We start from the raw sequence: 22,817 nt of genomic DNA on the forward strand, positions 1-22,817 counted from the left end.
ATTAGAAACTAGTTGTACCCTCATACCAAACACATGTAGTGTCAAACTTTTTCACTGCTAGTAGTCATAGCCATTCTGTTGTTTGGTATTCTGAAAATGATAATTTTGATATTCTTATAAATTAGTTTTGCATGGGAAATGGATATTTTATATACCAAAGACGAAATTTGTCAAGATTTAACTTCTTAAAGTTATCTAAATAAAACAATCCCTACACTTCATTATGTAAGAGTATAGAAAAAAAAAATGTGTGGCCCTTACATTTCTAGAAAATGTCTCTAGCAAAATCTATAAATAGCTTGTTTTATATTTAATTTCATAAATTATAAATTATATATATTAAACCAATATTTATTACAGAAAATGGTACCAGGAAGTATTTATGTAGTAAAATAATTTAAAGATGACTCACATTTTCTAGGTTTATTTAATCTCATTTATAAAATTTTAAAACCAAGTCTTTTTATGGTCCATACATTTTTTTAAAGTATTCTTATTTATGAGAATCAGTTTTCTCACAAAGGAATTAATAAAGGCAAAGGGGAGAAAAATATTATCAAATTTGTTCCAGTTATATAAAATATATTAAATTACAAAGCAGAATGCCCAGATTTGATTGTCCAGATTTCATAATTTTAAGTATTTTATTTGTAATGATAAATAATATTTCTTCCCTTATCCATAAACTTTGTAATATTTGACCATAAGCACAATGAGAGCAGTTGTATCATATCAATCAGTATGTGGCACATAACAGACGTATAACAAAAATGTGCTGAAAATAAAGCTAGTTGAATTTAGATAAAATTTTCATATATCTCATTAAAGTTACAAAGCACATTAAGTAGCAAAACTGAATTATTTTAATTTCATAAATGGTTGCTTTTTTTAAACAAAGATAAGAACACATTGATCTTCTCAACCTTATTCTCTGGTATTTCAACTCATTTCAAGTCTATCTAATTATCTATTTATCCTCATTTATTTTTCCTCAAAAGCTTAGTTTCTGATCATGAAACAGTTGTTTACTAGTTCACCATTTAGCAGGCACATCAATTAAAACCATAGAGTCAGCCAGATGTGGTGGTTCTCGCCGGTAATCCCAGCAATTTGGAAGGCCGAGGTGGGTGGGTCACCTGAGGTCAGGAGTTTGAAACCAGTCTGGCCAACATGGTGAATCCTTGTCTCTACTAAAAATACAAAATATTAGCCTGGCATGGTGGTGGGCGCCTATAATCCCAGCTACTGTGGAGGCTGAGGCAGGAGAATTGCTTGAACCCAGGAGGCAGAGGTTGCAGTGAGCCAAGATCGTGCCATTGCACTCCAGCCTGTGAGACAAGAGCGAAACTCCATCTCAAACAACAACAACAACAACAACAACAAAAACCATAGCAGTCAGGCACTATCATCAACAGAAATGAAAATGAAAATAAATATCTACATGTATTATGTAGTATAATAACTAGTATTGAAAGTAATCAGAACATATTTTGTAATATTATATGATATCAAGAAGTATAAAATGAATTTGATACAATATTGTACCACACAGTAGCCAGGTCATAATATTCCACAGAATATTCTACAAGTAAATGGAATTATTATTTTAATGGAATGAAATCCTATTTTTCTGTGTCCTTGAGTTCAAACTGTTTCATGAGAAACTTACATGTGAAATAATTCAAATAAATGTGTACACCAATCAGAATTGAAAATTATTCAATAAATTAGAATAGTGAAACCATAGAAGTTCAAGTTTATAAAATGACTCAGAGCAAATCATTACGGTCACCAAATAATTTGTTGTCCAAACTGGACCCACTGGTGAATGAAAAGAAACACTATCATTACTTACAGAAGATTTTGTGCTTTCTAGACAACCAAGGAAAATATTGTCACCTACAAATAATATTACTTCTTTCAAAATAAGCCGGGTTGGGGCCTTTATTTTTTAATAGTAAAAATCAGAAAATGCTGATTTAGAGGAAACATTCTTTTCTTAGTTCAAGAACAAAAGAAACTCAGGAGTGGCCTATAGTCAACCTATAAACTAATTCATTATGTCAAAAAACTAATATACTGAAAAACTACATCTTAGTATAAATTCAGAAAGTAGTCAACTGAGCATATGTTTAGAGTATAAAATATCATTTCTAGTTCTTATGGCTTAAAAGTCATTAACATAAATATTATATGTTCACTTGATTTAGTTAGGATTCAAAAAGAAATTGTTCCTTTTTAATAAAAGAAAGTATTAATATGGTTCACAGTTATAAGAACACAGAAGCTTAACATATGTTATACTCAATATCTTAAATATAAACTTAAAAGACATCTTCTAATTGCTGCTTAGAGTTACATTTTTTTTTTTTTAAAGTTCACTATTCTACTTGTCTGAATAATACACCTATTCTACTTGTCTGAATAATTTAATCACCTTTTATTAAATTTACTTCCTCCCACCTATGCGTTAATTCAGTAATGCAGATTTGGATAGGACGAATATAAGATCTGAACTTAGATCTGATCTAAGTTCTGAAGGTCAGAACTAATTAGATTGAGGAAGGAAAATTTCCTCCATGTCAGAAGTTAATCGTACATTTGTGAAGAGTTATCCGTCAGTATCTGTGAGGGCCTGGTTCCAGGTTGCCCCCCAAATCGGAGGATGCTCAAGTCCCTTATAAATGGCCTGTAGTGTATGCATATATCCTATGCATGTCCTCCTAAATATGCTAAATTATCTTCAGGTTACTTACAACATCTAATATAATGCCTAACAGCAGGCACATCACTTTGTTCACATAAATTCAAGATAGTACTCAGTGCATGACAAATTAGAGTTTTGCTTTTTGAAACTTTGCAGGACTTTTTTTTCCAAATATTTTTAATCCACAGTTGATTGAATCCACAGATAAGGAGTCCAAGGATGCAGAGGAGCCAAAATCCTGCCAACCTAGAAATAGTTTATACTATTACTAAAGTTTTAGTCACATCCGCTTTATTTCAAACCTTTTAAGGGTTGAGTTTAAACACTGAATAACTATTATTCTTGGCTGGGCATGATGGCTCACGCCTGTAATTCCAACACTTTGGGAGGCCGAGGCCGGTGGATCACTTGAGCCCAGGAGTTTGAGACCAGCCTGACCAACATGTCGAAAGCCCGTCTCTACTAGAAATACAAAAGTTAGTAGGGTTTAGTGTCACAGGCCTATAATCTCAGCTACTCCAGAGGCTGAGGAACAAGAATTGTTTGAATCTGTGAAGTGGAGGTTGCAATGAGCTGAGATCCTGCCACTGCACTCCAGCCTAGGAGAGAGAGCAAGGCTCTGCCTCAAAAAACAAACAAAACCTATTATTCTTTTAGCGTTGTATGGGCTAATGTTGGACAAGTAGCAAGCAAATATTATCTGACCCTCCCCACAAAAAAAATATTAATTGATGACATTTTAGAGCCAGTACCAGGACAATTATTCCAGTGTTAAGTAACATGGAACATTTGCTGATGCATTTCAGGTTCGACAGAATGAGTCAAATACACAGAGAATCTCTATGTTTTCTAATGTATTCTATGTATGTTTTGGAATTATCAAAGCATACTCGGAGAATTTCTTTTTCTTTTTATTTCACAAAAGCATTTTTTTCTTGTGATGCATCAACATGTAGGGAATTGGTCACTCGATGGGAAAGAAGGTTTTATTTTCAATCAAATAAAATCAGAAGTAATAGGAAAAGGATTGTGTTCCTTTTCAATTTTATTCATTCAGTGCATTTATTCTTCATAGTGAGTCATAAATGCTAGATTAAGACAATTATCTTAATATCTAAACACTAGGTGAAAACGTATCCTTAATGGAAAAGAGATTCTCAAATATCTACCTTCTCATAACTTAGCATGGATATAATTTTTAATAAAAATTCCATGGTGTATATTTTTTCCTTATATTGTGGAATCCTATTTTTGCCTTTTATAATTTGCAACTGATATTAAGCTATGAGAAAAAATTAAATACTTAAATTAATATTTTAAGGTATTAAATTGACTAATAACTTAAGACAACTATCACATGTATGTTGCAAAAATAATTGTAAAATTGTCAGTACTGATATACTATTTATTGCATGTAATTGCCTGGTAAAAATTATCTTACATAATACATTAAAATAAAAATTTTATAAATTGAATATTCACATTGTCAAACTTGCAAAAGAGGAAAGAAAATACACTTTATACTTTATGATTGTATAAACCTCAGACACTAAAGAAATACATTAAGTTTATGAAATAATCTATTTCTGCAATTTAAAGAAAGGACACCCTTCAAATATCTCTGATGCCTGAGACTCTCCACTGCAGTGAAAAATTTCCGGAGGCTGAGATCAGTAACCTATTCCAGAGCTTATCCAAGTGTTCAATAAGCCTCATCATCAGGACACTTCTTTACATATAAATGCATCTAGCGTACAAGAACTTGAACACATTCCCCCCTGTGGAAGTCAGAAATATCTGGTCTCTGCTCTATGTAAAAGCACATCACACACTTCAGAATAGTTTTAAAGTAAGCCTCCATTAGAAATTTGTACAGATAATCCATTCTTTTAACTTTCCTCTGTCTTATTCTTGAGTCATGTTTAAGGGTTCCCTTTAAAATCTTTTTGAATTTTTTTTTTTCAGTTTAACCTTACATCCAGAAATAAGCACAGTAGTGTTAACTATTAAAAGAGGGTAACTGCTTGATTTTTTATTTACCTGCCATTTGAACACTCATATTTGCTTTTATTTTTTAAAATATAGTTGTATATTGTTTGGACTTTAAATCATTATCTTTCTCTCCCCAGACATTATGAATAGATTAGATTTTAAATTTAAATATATATGAATCTATGTAAATACATATTTACATAGATTTTTATACAATATATATTTATATATTATTTACATAGATTTATAATATATATATTTAAAAACCTTGATTACTTTGGTTTGTTTATTTATTTATTTATTTATTTATTTATTTTTGAGATAGAGTCTCGCTCTGGTATGCAGTGGTGCAATCCTGGCTCACTGCAACCTCAGCTTCCCGGGTTCAGGCGATTCTTCTGTCTCAGATTACTAAGTAGCTGGGATTACGCGTGCGCACCACCACGCCAGGCTAATTTTTGTAATTTTAGTAGAGACAGGGTTTCACCATGTTGCCCAGGCTGGTCTCAAACTTCTGGCCTCAAATGATCTGCTCACCTGGGTCTCCCAAAGTCCTGAAATTACAGGCATGAGCCACTGTGCCTCACCAAACTATGTTCTTAATTTTAATTCATAAGGTTCATACTCTCTTACACTAAATGTGTTTTTTTCCTTTCACCAGCCAGAATGCTTTAATGCTTTTTTATTCTATTTTGACAGAGATAAGACATTATAGAACATAGGTGGAAAACAGGAATTTGGAGATGGTAGTATTATAATATGTACTACATGTAAACCTGATTAATCTTTTAGAAAGTAAATCTCATAAAATAAATGACTCAAACAATCCTTTAGACCATTAATGTGAGAAATACATAGTAAAGCCAGGTATTGATTTTTACTTTAGTTATATGTATATAGAATACTTACAGCATAGTTTGCAATGAATAGTTATTAAATTAGAATTTAAATCCAGGGATATTTAAAAATAAGAAAATAGGCAAACACAGTTTTGTAAAATAGAAATATGCATCAATGGATGAATAAAATGTATCATTTCAAATAGAAGAGAGAAGCATGTTGAGCATAATAATTGTATCATAGACATTCTCATTCTAGCAACTCTGGCAGCCTTAAATAGTTGGCCATCTCTCCTAAAATTCTAATGTTACCGTTGTGGGAGAGACTATTTACCACTTCAAGCTCTGAGTTAAAAATGGATCCATCCTAATTTTCTCACCTAGCAGAGTGTGTGCAATGAATAAACTTATTTCATAATCTGTGAGGTACCTTCCGAATCAAGTAGAGTTGACATACTGTGAAAGGCCCTAAATTTACTACCAAGACAATTTCAGATATTAGTATTGATCAGTGTTTATTTTTAAACCAAATTTCATTGCTAGGCAAAGGACTTAACAGCTTTAAAAATAGGAGCTTTTATTTGTCCAAAAGTGTACTACACAGATACAATGGTATACAATTACCCTCACATAGCTTTGTATGACAAAGTGAATCAACTGAAACATTACAGATATTTTTTTCTAGATAGAAGATCAGCAGGCACTTAGAAATTTCTATATGTGTGTGTGTGCGTGCATATATGTGTATGTGTAAATCAAAACTACCTTGTCACAAGGCAATAGTATATTTACAACTGTTTCACCAGGAAATATCTACCCAGTGGATTAGTGCAACTATGCCAACTACTCTCATATTATTAAGAGAGTAGATGCAGTTATAGTAACTCAGTTTTGTTTGATTTAATAATACCTCTAATTAATTATATGAATCAACAGTGCTTTTAACTATGACAAAAACTAGTGATAGTGTATTAACTCCTATAGTCAAAATGCTTTGAATATTATTATTTGAATTGACTTGAGGAAGATATCTAAAAACACAGAGTAATCATTTTTAACTTTTCCATTTAGAAACAAGAATTGTCAGTATTCTAAACATCTATTTTTGAAACTCTAAAAACATTAAACTTTTATATTAATATATTTGTTTAAAAAAGAAGCCAAGACAATGTACTAGCATAGAAATTTGTAAAATGTTCTTGAACTTAGTTCAAGTTTCTCTAAAAATGTGAAAAATTATGTTCTAGAAGCGTAATAAATTTTTCCTCAGGAGAAAAATAACAGGATATGACCCTAACCTAGCCCCTTTGGGCACCATACCATTCAACAAACAGAACACCATCGCCCAATTAGTATCTCAAAGTAAAGTTTGGAGACTGAATTATTTTTCACATGTGCTGACCCTATACTGGTGTATATTGAGGAAATGTAAATATAATATATCTTTCTCTGCATGTTTATAATATCACTGACGATTTTTCTGGAATCCTTCATCACAGCCCAATAAAATACGGAAATTGGGATTTGTTCTAGAAATATTTGAAAATAGCATTGTTTACATTAGCAATGAAGTACCCTTAAAATTTATTTTGAAGACAATTCCCTCAGTTATATCTTACTTTAATAACAACAAAGGATACTTTCATTTAAGTTACTGTATCAGTATTGTGTGTATCTGAAGTTCCAACAAAATATCCATACTTAAAAAAATACGCAGTTCTTTTTTTTGAGAAGCGCAGAGCTGATAATATTTAGTGATATTTAGGCACTTACTTTTCAAGTGTTTTCCTTCAACAAAACATTATAAGAAGACTAAATTAGCACATTTCCTGTGAGGTTGAAATTAGCACTGATTTTCAAAACAGAAAGCATGAAAATCCTGAATGGGATTGGTCATTCTCGTAATTACAGGAATGTTGTGCTTGTATAAGCGTATTTGCACCTATTGTATCACAATATTTACTCCAAATACTTGTGATGTGCACCACTTCATCTTTTATATGAAAACCAAGTGTAAATTCCAACAAAGTAAGATGAGAAAAAAAATACAAGTAAATAATAAGACCTTCATTAAAAAATATATAGCTGTGTAGCTAAAGTATTATCCATCAACAACCTACTTAAAAAAGGGTAAAGTTTCAAAATAATTTACTCACAACCAAACAGATTTAAGACACATAAACAATTGGAAGCTCTGGGTTGATAAATATTTCTAAACAGCCTATTCAAAGATACATTCAAAGAAGACACAACACATACAACTTAGAAACAGTGTGTAAATGTATGGCTATTTGCATACTTGATGATCAGATTTCCCCTAACATAATTTGGTTACTTCTACGTCAAGGCAAGTAGAAGGTTAAAAGCAGGAAGGACAGACTAAGAAGGGGGTTAAAAAGGTTCACACACTGAAAACTGGCCACAGAGAAGAGATGTAGAAAAAACAACACGGCACTAAAGCACCAAGACTATACGTTCTGATAACCCCTTGAGTTGGGTTGCCATAAAAAGTACAGAGGGCCCAATAACATTTGAATTTCAGATAAACAACAAATGAATCATTTTTAGTAGGTGTATGTCTCATAGAATATTTGGGTGCCAAGTATATTTTATTTGTTAAGTCTGGCAATGCTGTCCTCAGGGCATCTACTTCATGATAGCACAGATGACACTACTTACCACTAAAGCCAAAAAAAAAAAATGTTGCATTGTGTTTTTAAATTATAATATAGGACTAGTTCGTATAATAAGTTCTCTATATATCTGTGTCAAAATAATTTAAAATTAAGGCATGTGAGTTCAGAAAGAGATAAAAAAACATAATTAAGTTATCTAGAATATAAATTTTTAATGATTAATTTTCTAATTATCATATATTGTATAATCTTAACTGTTATTTAAATTATTTCCTTGATTACGATTAAATTTTATCCCCATGTTTTGAGTGAAATTTTTGTTTTGGTGAGATGGATAGCGCATATTAAATCAATATTATTTCTTCTTGGTGTAATAGGTATAATTTTTAATTGCCTATCCTAGAATGAAAGCCTGGGTACATACTTTAGTTTTAGTTATACTCTAGAAACTCATTAAACCACCTCCTTTTCTTCCTTTCAATTTAACCTGTCATCAGATAATTAGAGATTTGAAAAACTGATAAGCAATGAATTAAACTTGGCTTTAAAAAAAACACAAAAATGCTTAATTATTGAAACAAGATAATATGCTTATTAAAGGTTAAAATTCATTTAATTACATTCTAATTAGATGCCAAGATTTAGATCCTTAAATCATTATGTTACTTTTGGAAACTTTAAACTTGGTGTTCAATTAGAGATCATGTAAATTATTATAAACATTTAATTACATAGCAAAGTAAAAATATTGCATTATATATTTACTATCTATGCAAAGTATTACAATAAATTTAAATAAAAGTTCAAATTTTAATTAATCAATCTTTGTTGGGGCCAGTAAAGAATTCTAGTCAAACAGTTTTGAAAATGCATACTTATATATATGCATTATTATTAAACTATCAGAAGTGTACAAAACTACCTATATATCTCATAATAATGTTCTCATAAAGAAAGTAAAATTCTTCAACATGATATTTAAAAAACAGCATCTGACGTACCCATTCATTACTACAATGCCATAAAACAGATATAACTTACGCAATAATGACGATAAGTAAGAATGTCATATACATACAAACTGTTACATAAAAACTTCAGAAACCTGAAGGAAAAGTCAGATGAATCGCCTCCAGCCATAGGTATCCAGTACTATCAACAACCTCATGTTCATAAATATTATACATATCCACAATGGCTCACCCATTATGTTTATATTTAAGATAACTTTATATTTACTTACTGTTTACGTATATGTTTGCAAATGATACGTGGCAGACAATTGAAAAGGAAATAGCTTAGTGAAATTACCCGGGAGTGATGGTGAAACATGAACTTTAAGGACTTGTGAAAGAGAAAGTGATATGTCAGAAGAAAGAATAAAAGAACTAGTATAGATAAGGCCAGAATAAAAACAGAAAATTAAGAAAATCTGAAAGAAGATAAAATACAGCGGAGATTATTTAGGACTGGAAATGGTTAAGATTTTTTGTTGCTTTAGTTTGCTTTTTTAAATGTTATTCAGGGACTACTGTAATTTTATTATTTATCTAAGTCAGGGTAGAGGTCTAGACTAAGTACCTTGAAGAAAAAAGAATTGCACCTCATTTCCATTCAGAATATTTCATTTACTGATTCATTGCTGTAGTCTATAAGCATTTCTGGGCTTCTACTTTATCCCAGGCACAGTTATGGAACATGGAACCTTTACATGGAGCACATGATTCAGCTCTAAAAGATCTTACACTCCAATGGACCGAAAATTGTTTCACAAACTATTCTAAAGACAGCAATTACGTATAAGAGTCTATAAGACGTTACAGTTAGAGTGTCTGTATCTCAGTGTCTGAGAAGTCTTCTCATTAAAAGTAAAATAAATTGAATCTTGATTGATGAGTAAGAGACGGTCATGCAGATGAATGGAGAGAAAAGCGGGTTTTCAGATGAGAGAGGATGCCAGAAGAACAGAATGTCTAAACACACAAGGGCTTAAGAAAAAGTATCCATGAAGAAGCTGACCAATCATTAAATGATGTGAAACAGAAATGTAGGCAGAGCTTAAGTATAAAAGTCTTTAAAAACTAGAATAAATATGGAGGTTACTGTGGCTCCAACAGAGAGCCTCAAAGATGTATTAAGAGGAGAACATGAGTCAAATGTTTTGGAGAAATAGTCTAATTAGTTAATATTTATAGCTAGATAGTAAAGGAGAGGAGTCCTCATTGCTTTTGGTAAGCTAGTTAGAAAGGACTGGATTTGAGGAATACAAAGTAAATGCCTGCTTTCTCACAGAGCACAGTGGGAGAACTCAGGGTTAATACTTTCCATATCTGGATGTAAGTTTGCATTCCATTACTCTAAATCTTCAAAATGTAACAAAACACTGCACTCACAAAGACTGCCTGAATACTGATTCTAAGGATGACTGTGAAAGGAAAAAAGTGATGAAATGAGATGCTCAAAGAAGGGATTCCATGCCACTGTCTCAAGCCTCGGGTATTTCCCACAGCAACAAAACCTAGGAACCTATAGAAGAGTACGGGATTTTTTTCCCATAACATTTAATGAAGAAAAAATAAGGCACATAATGATCACAGACTAATACTGAATTCACTTTATAACCGTGAGACTGAAACTTTTTAAAATAAATAATTGCTTCTAGGTTTCTTCTTTCATAGAGAGACATTTATGTCTCTCTATGATGTCTCTTACCCTAGGAAGTAAACCTTACCCTAGAAAGATCTGGTCTGCAACTCACAGAATTAGTAAAGACATATGGATAATTTGAATTACGGCATTTCAAATAACATACTTTAAGTGATTAAAAGTAACATACATTTGATTAAATCTCTCCTATGCAAAAATAACCCCTGCTACATTTCAATTTAACAATATTTTAAGTTATCATCTTTCCTCATGTCTAGTTTTTGCTTCCAAAATTTTTAATTAAAAAAAAAAAAAAAAAAAAGGCCGGGCAGGGTGGCTCATATCTGTAATCCCAGCACTTTGGGAGGCCAAGGCAAGCTGATCACCTGAAGTCGGGAGTTTGAGACCAGCCTGACCAACATGGAGAAACCTCATCTCTATTAAAAATACAAAATTAGCCATTTGTGGTTGCACATGCCTGTAATCCCAGCTACTTGGGAGGCTGAGGCAGGAGAATCACTTGAACCCGGGAGGCAGAGGTTGCGGTGAGCCAAGAGCACGCCATTGCACTCTAGCCTGGGCAACAAGAACGAAAAAAAAAAAAAAGGACACTGGCTTTTTGTGCCGTCTCAATAAATGTTAGCTACTATTACTATTGGTACTATTACTCAAAATGTGTCTTGGTCTATCCAAAACAACTTTTAAATCTTAACCTTCACTATACCTCTGGATATATCTGATAGATTGGACAAGTTAGAAGATTTACTTCTCCATATTTATTATTTGCTCTCTAATTCCGCATTTTGGTGCATGCACTTTCCTGCTGCTAGAATACCCTTGGTCTCTATCCATTAAAAATCACACAGATAGTGCTTGAATAGTGGCCCCAAAGTGAGTTCTACATATTCTTCCTTGATTACACTGTAAAGAGTCTTTCTCAAAGATAACCAAAGATATTTTATTCTAATAAATTAAATATCATATTCCTCCGTAAATGAGATGATAAACTTAACATAGACTCATTGAAAACGAGTGCATTTTGATAAAAGGAAAATGCTTAATTGCAGGTGACTACAGTAATTATATTCACAAGCATATTAGATTAAAAAACAATTACATTTATTTAATATTTAACTTCTTCCACAGCTAGAAACAGCAATATTAAATGCAAAAGCCTTATCACTGTATAAAAAATGAGAAATTTTTTTCTTTTCATATGAGAAATAAACATAAATGAGAATGATTCTGAAATGAAATTGGGCACTAAAACTTAGTTGTTAGGTATCTTGTTATTTGGGCAAAATAGTGATATATATGCAAAACTGATGTAGAAGTTAGAAGACAGAAACACATAGAATAAAAAAATATGAGAATTACACAGAGAGCCCAATGAATAAACTACAAGCTGAAACTAAAGTTTGGGTGGTTTTTTAGGTGTTTTTTCAAAGGGGTTTGTGACACTATTTGTTAGTTCTGTATCACATTGAAAGACAAAGATACAAAAATATAAATAGAAAGCTGATTGAGAGAATCAGGTTTACCAGATAATAATATTTTGGTGAAGAACAAAGAGGCAAAAGTATCTGTAGGCTTTTATGTGTTCAAATACTGATCTGTGACAGATATAGATATATTTGCTATATGTTACAGAAAGACATGGTTTTCCGTATTAACAGATGACTTTCATTTACTTTAAGCATTTTAGGGCATCTGTGTCTTTTACACAGGGCTATCAGGACACAATAGGATAACAATATCTTGTATAAGGCTAGAATTTGCACCAATGTGCCAATACAATTCTCTAAACATAGACGAGTCAAATTCTATATGGACATTGATTTTCATCATTTTAATTTCTTTTTGCCTGAGCAAATAGAAATCCTTTTTCTACAATTATCAAATATAATATGCTACTTCCTACACTGAAATAAAAATCTGTTGCTTGTATTCTTCAGATGATTTTCACTGTTGTACATAACGAAGTATCTTTAGTTATTATAAGTATACAAGTTAAGTAAAATAATGAGAATGTGAAATTTTAAAAGTTATAATCATGCTTTGTGATTAACACATGAAACAAATGAAGCTTAACCTTTGCTGAGTATTATGTATTTAGTTCTATAATGTCTGTTCCGTTGGTTTCTTGGATGGAACAGGAAAATAAAGAGACTGTACTTTTAAAATATGTATTATGTGAAAGAATATATATACTGCAGATGTAAAATAGTGATATATAGTGAAAAGAATATTTGGAGTCTGATTTTTCTCTGGGAGTAAAAGAGAGCATAATTAGTTCTATTTAAGCCCAGAATTGTAATTTTGTCCATACACAGACTGATGTCATTGTTCCAATTTTAACTGAATATATGGTTGCCTTGAACACTTAATGAGTGCTTCTTTTGGGCAGGCACTCACTGCTTTAAACATGTTAAATAATTTAATTTCCACAATGAGCTTTGGAGGAACTATGTCACAGATGCAGAAAAGGAATTATAGGAAGGTTAAAGAAATTAGAGAGGTCCCACAGATAGTAGCTGACTGGGTCAGTAGTTGAAACCTGGCTGACTGACCCCATAACTGGTGCTCTTCACCACATTGCTTCTCTGAAGTGAGAACATACATGTACAAAGGTCACTCATAAATCCATAGTATGCTATAAGTTCAATGGAATTAAAAGCATACTTGGAGAGCAAAATAAAATATGATATCTTCTAAAATTAAAAGTTCCAAGCTATAAAAATGGTAAAATTTGTGATGCTTATGGAAAAACTGTTCTGAAATCAATAAGAACAGGGTATGTTTCAAACATGTATTTACTTAGTATACCACATCCAACCAGGTGAGCAGGTTGTGCTTCAGGCACATTTTAAAGCTGAAAACTTTTCAGGAGTAATCCAATATGCCCAAGGCTGGTTTATTCATTGCTAAAAATCTCAAAGGAAGACTGTTGATTTGCATGAGGTTTAGGGAAGGGAAGGAGGATACAATAATTCAAAATACTTTTGCATTTTTTCATGTTTTGCATTTTTCAATGTTTCTAGGATGACCCAGAGCATATCACACTGAGAAAACCTCATTGGAATATTTTTATTTGTGCAGTAGGTACAGATCACTTAACATCAAGTGAGGATGCATTGGGCTATGTGTGGTCAATAGTAATTAAGTTGATCTAATTCCCTTTACATTATCAATCAGAGTTCTGACAGTATTTATTTTTATTTTTCCTGTGGAGAGCTCTTAAGAGTATTTCAGTTTATTTGACTATTATATTGGTATTTTAAATTAAAATATTAATCTTATTTCCATATATCAGCCTGTGATGAGTTCATGAAACATAAGCATTTTCCTATACTCCAGGCCACGAGAACATTTATATAATCTAGTTCCAGGCCAAACAAAACTGAAGACCACTGTGCTTGGAATACAGTTGTGACCAACAATGAGTTTTCTTGAATGTGGGTCACACTGTTCTTGTCAGTAGCTTGGGAAGACTTGCTTAAAGCAGCTGGTTAAAAAGTGTTTATTTACAGTTTTAAATTGTTATGGTGCTTCTTTACAATAAATAATACCACTAAAAATAATAGGGCCAATTGATGTCCCTTTGAAATTAGAGAGGAAAGTAAGTTAAAGGAGAAGAAACTTAAAATATTAGAAAAAAGAACACAGACTTAAAATTAACTTCAAAACAATACAATGTGCCTTTGTAACTACTTTAGATGTTTCCTTGAAAAAAAAAAAAAGGTAATCTTTCTCTATATTGGATATATAAGCACACTTTTTATAAGCATTATGAAAACAATTTCTACAAAAATTATTACAAAGAGTGATTTACATTATCAAGGAATATATTACTAGATTTCAAGCTCAATTTTAACTGTGAGAGGCAAATATTAAATTATTCAATGTTAAGTATTTGCTAAAAATAATTCTAATATAAGCCTGAATGTTTAATTTTTGTAATAATTTCAATAGGCATTAATATTATGTTGTCATAACTTGAGAAATAATTATCTTCACACCACTCCATAATATAACTTAAAATTATAGATTTCCTCAATCATTAGCTTAATTCAAGCTCTAAGAAGTTAGAATTCACTCCAATCCATCAAAAAAGGCATTTCTGCATTGTCTAATACCAGTCATTTTGCCTATATAAAATTAAGTATATTTATATAATAATATAAAATATTTATAAATTGATTCTAAAATTATTTACTATAGCCTATTTCACAGGACTTACTGTGATCCTTGACAGAAGAGAACTGTCACCTTGTAACAATTTACAAAAGTGATATCTTTATTTTGTCTTATTTCATTTACTCATGCCTATAAAATGGACACTCAGTAGGTAATTACTTCTGTTATTACTAAATTTAGTATTAATGTTTAGCCAATGTAAGTTTTCCATTTTATTATTTTCTCTTTCCTTTTATTTTTCTGAAATGTGTGACTAATTCATGCTTCCACATTACCAAGTTAGGCTATATTATAATTTAATCTCCAAACATCAACTCCAGATAGAATAATTGTATATGGCATATAAGACCTGCTTGTTATATCTTCCAAAGTGATGAAGAAAGCATGTATTCCTTCTAGGTTTAAGGGTAGCAGGCAATTATGACTTTGAATGATTAATAAGGGCTGTTTCCTTTTTATTTAATTGTCAGTCGTTCTATACTAACTGCCACCATGGATTGCCTTAAACTTCAATAGAGGATGATGTGACACCAAAAGTGAAAATTCTCATTATAAGAGAAATAAGCCAATGTAGTAAAGAGAAGACTCCATATTAGACAAGGTTAAGATATTTTTCATCTAGAGTCAACTGACTTTGTTGTACAATAATAACTTAATGTGTAAACTATTATTACATACAATATGAAGTTTTAAACCTGCGAGTTATGATGCATACTTTTTAATATACACAATCTATGGTATTTATTACATATGTACATATTTGACATTTTCATACTCAACATTTATACTCTATGCATCTCCCTAAATCTCTTTCTAAAATTACAATATCTTAATTTTTGTTCCTGGACATTTCATTCTCCATTGCAATTCAACATGTGAGATGAGAGAAAAAAAAAAAGACTTTAGGAAACTAAATTTTTTTCCTCTAAAAAATTCCAAAGAAAGAAAGATAAAGTCATTCCCAGAGAAACAGGAAGGGAGGGAAATGAAATCAATGCTTTTTCAATTGTCTCTTCTTCATCTTCAAGTAAATTGAACCCTTCTCTCCTTTGCCAGATGCAGATGAGGAAAGGCATTTTGTGGGAAAATACAATGCAGGGCTAGAACGTGATATTTCACCAAATCAAAGATGGCATATGCATACGTATGTAGTTTACAAAGCTTTCTAGGTAAAATGTTTCCATATCACTCAGGAGCAAGAACCAATGTCAAGGTTAGGATATTTCCTGTAATGTGTAATTTAAATCTCACAGGAGCTATATAGATCCATTCCCCCTTTTCTGCTCTCCATAAAGACAGATTAACTGATTACCATCTTATCTGTGTATCATTTGTTTAAATACTTAACATTTATTATGTCACCTCTTTACTTTTCCTCTCAATTCACAATTCCTTGTGCCATTTAAACTCTCTTCAGATACGCTATTTCCCAAAATGTTAATCTCTTTACTCTATTTAAAATTTCCTTTATGCATCATAGTCCACAATTTGTCACAATCTTCTAATATGTGTTCAAAGAAAAATGAAATACAAACATCTCATTTTTTCTACTCTTTTGCTAGTAGATGGTATTCAAGTTAATATATTTTAAATATTTGTTGCTATAAAAGCCATTAAGTTAACAAAGGATTACATTTCAGTCAATAAGACATGAAGACAAGCATAAAGCATTTCTGATAGACTAGCCATAAAGAGAACTCCAAAGATAGAGAAATTATATCCAAGGAGAACACTATATCTTCCAAAATGATGAAGAAAGCATGTATCACTTCTAGATTTAAGGGTAGGAGGCAATGTGACTTTGGATAATTAATGCTAACTAAATTGTCTTCTTTGCTCACACACTGGTATATATTTAGGCTCTGCAGATGTTTTTTCCCTATATTATCAAGGAAATCACTGGCTATTAAATTTGAGTGGAACTCAAACATACTCCATTATTTCTCCAATTATATCAAGTTTAAACCCCAGAAAAACTAATTTTTGGTTACAGACTAGGATAGTAGTAATGCTTCGGGTAGTAGTAACTCTAAGTGGGCAAAAGAATGGATTTCTTGACATACTATAGCGGTAATATTTTGGCTACTGGACATATTATGTGACAATGTTTTGGTAACTATACAGGTGTACTCATTTTGTAAAAATTTCTTGAGTTATACATTTATGATTTTTGTACTTTTCTATACGCATATTGTACCTTGATTAAAATTTTTTAAAATAAAAAAATTGCTACCTGTAAAGCTGATTTCAGTCATGAATCAAATCAATTGGAAATATAAGTAATATTAATATATGTGAGAAAATTATGGAAATTTAAATAATAAGTAGATAACCAATGATAGTAAAAAAAACTTATTTTTAAGAAGAAATATTGCTCTTGTGGTTATGTTAAAAACTGTATCTTTTACAAGCAAAGTGTAAACATTAATGGATTAAATGGTAGAATCCTTCTGGATTTGCTTTGAAACATCTGAATGAAGGAGCAGTTTTATCAGTGTTTGGATGAAACAAGTTTGGTCAAGAGTTGATTCTTTAAGCTGAGCAATGGAAAACCTGAAAGATTTAGTACACTATTCTCTATACCATTGTATGCTTGAAATTATTCATCATTTAAAAATATTTAAAAATATTGCTTATGAGAACTCTTTAGATTTGTATAATATTGTCCTCTGTTACCATTGTTTTTTTTTTTTTTAAAGATTGAGGTAAGTAAAGAATCAGGATAAAGATATTTCATGACCTCTAATATAATCATCTGATGTGCATTTCTAAAGAAAATAGACCTAAAATCTGTACTACCAGTGACTAACAGGGCAGTTAATTCTGGAATCAGAACTAGGCTTATTAATGGTGAAAATAATACACAAGAATTTTATCCTAATTTTTCAGGTCAGCCTCAAGTTTCCTATACATTTTCTAAGCGTACAATGTCTGGCAACTGCCAAGCTGTAACATTAACTCTCATATCTATAGACTTATTCCTACCATTCATATTAAATCTACCTGTGAAACATTTAAGCTTACATACACCATCAGGTGTATATCATTATGACAAATTTATTATATCTATTTTGTCTACTGTTGCCATTGTTGGCTCAGAACTTTCTACTATGTTTTGCACTTTAAGAAACAAACCCATATCTTTTATTGGAAGAGGCGAGCTCCTCTATCTTGACTATTTCTGTATCCAAGGTGATTCAGAATTTAATACAGAAAATATATATTTAATATTGATTTTAGTTATATGTTACTTCTATGTTTATGTCTTGTTTAAAGAAACTTAATTGAAAAATATGATGAAAACATTTTAAAATACGTTTTTATGGAATAAAGTGGTAATTTTCAGCCCAAATATAGTGACTGACATATAGATGTGCCTTAAAACACTTGGTGATAAACTAAAGCTAATTTTCTAGTTTGCGTAAAATATATGATGAATATCAAACACAGGTAATATTGGAATCTAGTGTAAGATTCAGGCCAATCTTAAGGTGGGGAAAACCACCTACTGACTACAACATTTTTACTAGCAGTTAAAAATACTGCCTTTCTCATAATACATAAACACTAGTACCAGAAACCTGTTTCATCTACAGTGTCATAGTTTATTTTGCCATACTTAAGCACTGTAAACTTAACAATCAGTACCTTAAAAAAAAAAATAGACTACCCAGGCGGGGTGGTTCGTGCCTCTAATCCCAACACTTTGGGAGGCCCAGGCCAAGAGATAGAGACCATCTGGGCTAACAGGATGACACCCCGTCTCTACTAAAAATACAAAAAATTAGCCGGGTGTGATGGCATGTGCCTGTAGTTCCCAGCTACTCGGGAGGCTGATGCAGGAAGATCCCTTGAACCTGGGAGGTGGAGGTTGCAGTGAGCCGAGATCGCACCACTGCACTCCAGCCTGGGTGACAGAGCGAGACTTCATCTCAAAAAAAAAAAAAAAAAAAAGAATATACTAAAATGCTAAAATGAATTGAATCATGTATCTGTTTCTCAACAAGCACCATATTGTCATGTTAACAGCTTCTGATAATAAAGTAGCCATTAGTTAAATACATTGACTCCTATCTCCTATGTTGCACATAATCAAAGTTTGTTCCATAGATATAATTAAAAATTAAATATAACTGATTAAAAATGTAATGATTCTATATGGGATTTAAATGTATATGAGTGTATCCATATGACTGAATCAAGAAACTAGAACATATAAAATGAATTTATAATCCCTTATTGAATGACTTGAAGTTATCATTGATAATTCAGACTAACACTGTGTTGTATATATATACAGACACTTTATCAAAGTTAATTTCAAATATTGCCTCTTCAATCCATACAGTCAAAAGAATTGTATCTCTAAGAGAAAGGGTATGAGTAAGTGTCTTACTATTACCATACATAATGTATATACATTATGTCATATAAGGTACGAATTATAGAATCATAAATAAAATCCTGATTTTTATCTGCAAAATTTCTACCTTATAATTTGTTTTTAATCTATGTTTTTGGTATGTAATTCTGTTTTGAGAGACAAGGTTTTTGAATTTCCTACACTCTCCTCACCTAAATTGAAGTAGGTCAAGCTAATTTACAGTGACTAGGAAGTCTTATTAAAACTCAATACAAACCTAAAATATTTTGTTACACTCCAGGAAACATTAAAATGACTCACATTATGCGGAGTTTAATCTTAATCAGTCATGTTATTTAATCTTGAACAGTGAATCTCAGAGTTCGAAACAGTTTCTAATCTTTATTATCTAAATGACACTATCTAATTTCTATTAAAAGGATTGAAGATGACGAAGACTCACCCAAAAAATGTCTGGCACATTGAGTATTGTATAATGTTTAATGATATTTATAGGCAATTGAATTTGTAGATTCCAGACTTATTTACAATATCTTTATAACTTAACATATTCAAATTTTGACTCATATATCTTCAGTATGATGAGGCAGGAAAAAATTCCCAAGTAGGTATTTCTTTTCATTGAATAATTCTGTTTATATTCTAATTGATAGTCTTACTTTGTTAAGCTCATATGATAGACAAATGCTTACACAGTTTTATATCAATGTACAAAATAAGAAAGAGGATGAAAATGATCTGTAATATAAAATGAGGTATATAATAATATTAATATGCTAAATGTTAATTCTAAGAAGTCCTAAATATGCATGAGATAAACTGCTTTGAAAAGCAGTTGAAGAGTCATACTAAAGAGCTATAAAATATTGAATAAAAGTATAATTAACTTTTATCGATTATGTTTTCTCTACATGCCCTTAAATGACAATATTTTACTTAACCATTTATTTGTGAACTCAAAAACGTAATTTTAAAATGTAAATAAATAAATCCTACATGGGAATTAAATAAAGAAAAAAAGTGACTAAACTAGAGGAAAACATAAACCTCTTAGTTTTATAAAAAGATGAAACATGAGAGCTAACATATTAAGTTGCTAGTAAATAAAAGAAAGATGGTATTGCAGATGGGGAAGAATGGGGAGTAATCAAAATTCTAAGAGTGTTAAGAAATATGAAACAATTTAACTCTGCCTTAGGATATGAAATAAGTTCTTAGAACAAATCAAAAGAAGTTTAAAATCTCAAAGTCCTGAAACACTCCATGATATTTTACACAAACACACTAGTTGGGTGCATTTCAATAGCTTGAATTAGTTTAAATTCTACTTCCCCATGTAAAAATCTGTAGGTGTAGCTAACAAAGAATATAACTAATTTAAAACATTTTTTAAAAATTGGAAGAAAAGAATAAAGTTTGCTTGGAGGTATCAACAACGGCGTGTGTGCATAAATGAATGAATAAATAATGACAACATTAATGAAATTTTGCATACTTTAAAAATGCCCATTAATTCATTTTTCATCACATAATTATTTAGCATTTATAATATGCATAGCTGGATAATGAGTCGAAATATGCCAAGAGAGTAATTGTATTGGGAAGAAAAATTGTAGTAGAGCTGGAGCAGATTTTAGCAAAGTTAATAAATGGTAAGAAAGCAGTTACAAAACATAGTACTTATTATTGTGTAAGTTTTGAATATTTAGAATATAAAGTTTGGGGTGAACCACAGGTCAAATTATCAAAATAAAGTCAATTCAATTGAAAGTCATTAAAATGGCACTTTTAAATATTGCAGATAATTATAAAGATAACTATACTGATAAAAGAAACTATGAAATTGTTCTTTAACTGGGGCAATAGAAATTTCTTGCATGCTAACTAGTTCCAAATTACCCACAGGCACAAATTTTAAATGACTTGAAATAAGTCACAGAGAAGTACTGATGTCTGAGTAAGTAAAAAAAAAATTGCTTACAGAAATGACCAGATATTTATATATAAAAAACTGCTGTGTTTCATATCTGCACCTCAGAAGGATTTTCATAGCTTTCACTTTAAATTGTACTAGCTGAGATAGACCACTATACAACAATTAAAGAAAAAGAAACAAAATACAATATCTCATGTATCTAGTGTTACAGAGAAGTTCCCACCAACTGCTGCACAGTTAGTTAACTGGAGGAATGACACGAATTATGAATAGATGACCATTTTTCAGAGAAGTAGAATATAAAAAATTCACCAAATACAATAAAATAAATAATATTTTAAAATAGTATAAAATATAATAAAATTCAGATAGAGAAAATGAACAGAGTTAATTTTTTTTTTTTTTCTGATGCCTAGTTATCATTTGTTTCCTATTCCTGGAGTTGAAGTGAGTAAACTTTTTGATAATGACAGATTTATTCATAATTCCTGGATAAAGGGATTTAATGATAAAATAGAATGACTAGTATATTTCTAAGACCATAAAACTGTCCCAAAGAAATAAACTGAAAAAGTGAGAAAATTAGGTTCACCAATCTGTATGTATATAAAAGAGTAAAAGAACAACAAAAAGAACCCACCCTCAGAGTACACATAGTAGCACAACATGGAGGAAAACTAATCAGAAATTAACACATCAAGTAAAAAAGAAAAAATCCTGAAAGAGAGGTCCGTTCATTTAGTGGTGTATGGGCCTATATGAAAGCAAGGCCTTCTATAAAAATATTTATTTTTGGACTTTAATATTGGATAGTGACACCATATTTACGACATTAGAGGAAAATACAAATCCTAGAGAAAGCACTATACAGAGGTACATAAGTATGAGGGTAATGTGTATCAATAAGAAAAATCATTTTATTTTGAATTCTGTGTATGCTCTTACTGCACTACTGAGTTCAACAAATTATGAAAACTCACAGAAGGCAGGCTGAGATAATGAAGGGATTGGAAGAAATGTTACTAAACAAAACATGTTCTCCAATTTCAATCAACTAAAAACTTGAAGTGCACATAGACATAATATAGATACCTAAAAATTTCCCCCATTTAAAGTTTATCGATAAAAGGTCTAGATAAAGGTTTAGCAGTATTTTAAATGAACTGTTATAGAAATTTATTTTTTTAATCATGATATGGGTGTGTCAAGTTGAAATTTCAAGAAGGTTAACAAGTTGGCAAAAATAAAATTAGGTCAGGAGACAACCAGAATGACTTTTAGCATACTTGGACTAGTCCAAATGTTGTATAAGATGAAGGCAGGATGTGCCATGAAAATAAATTGTTCCCTTTAGACTCTAGAAAGCTCCATTGATTCAGAAATGTAGTCATTATGATGCAGTTTTTTTCACTTCATTCAGTCCAATTTATCATTGTATGACACTTAAAGAAATATTTTCATGAGTATATTTTGATGTAAT

At 31.1% G+C, this 22,817-nt stretch overlaps 1 protein-coding gene across 2 annotated transcripts in view; it reads right to left on the reverse strand.

Moving 5' to 3' along the window:
• Window positions 1–22,817, reverse strand: part of LOC105486073 (protocadherin 10) — a 62,319-nt gene that overhangs the window by 21,597 nt on the left and 17,905 nt on the right. The gene's annotated exons all lie outside the window — the stretch shown is intronic.

This window comes from Macaca nemestrina, chromosome 3 (genome assembly GCF_043159975.1).
Source record: "Macaca nemestrina isolate mMacNem1 chromosome 3, mMacNem.hap1, whole genome shotgun sequence".
Classification (NCBI taxonomy): domain Eukaryota; kingdom Metazoa; phylum Chordata; class Mammalia; order Primates; family Cercopithecidae; genus Macaca; species Macaca nemestrina.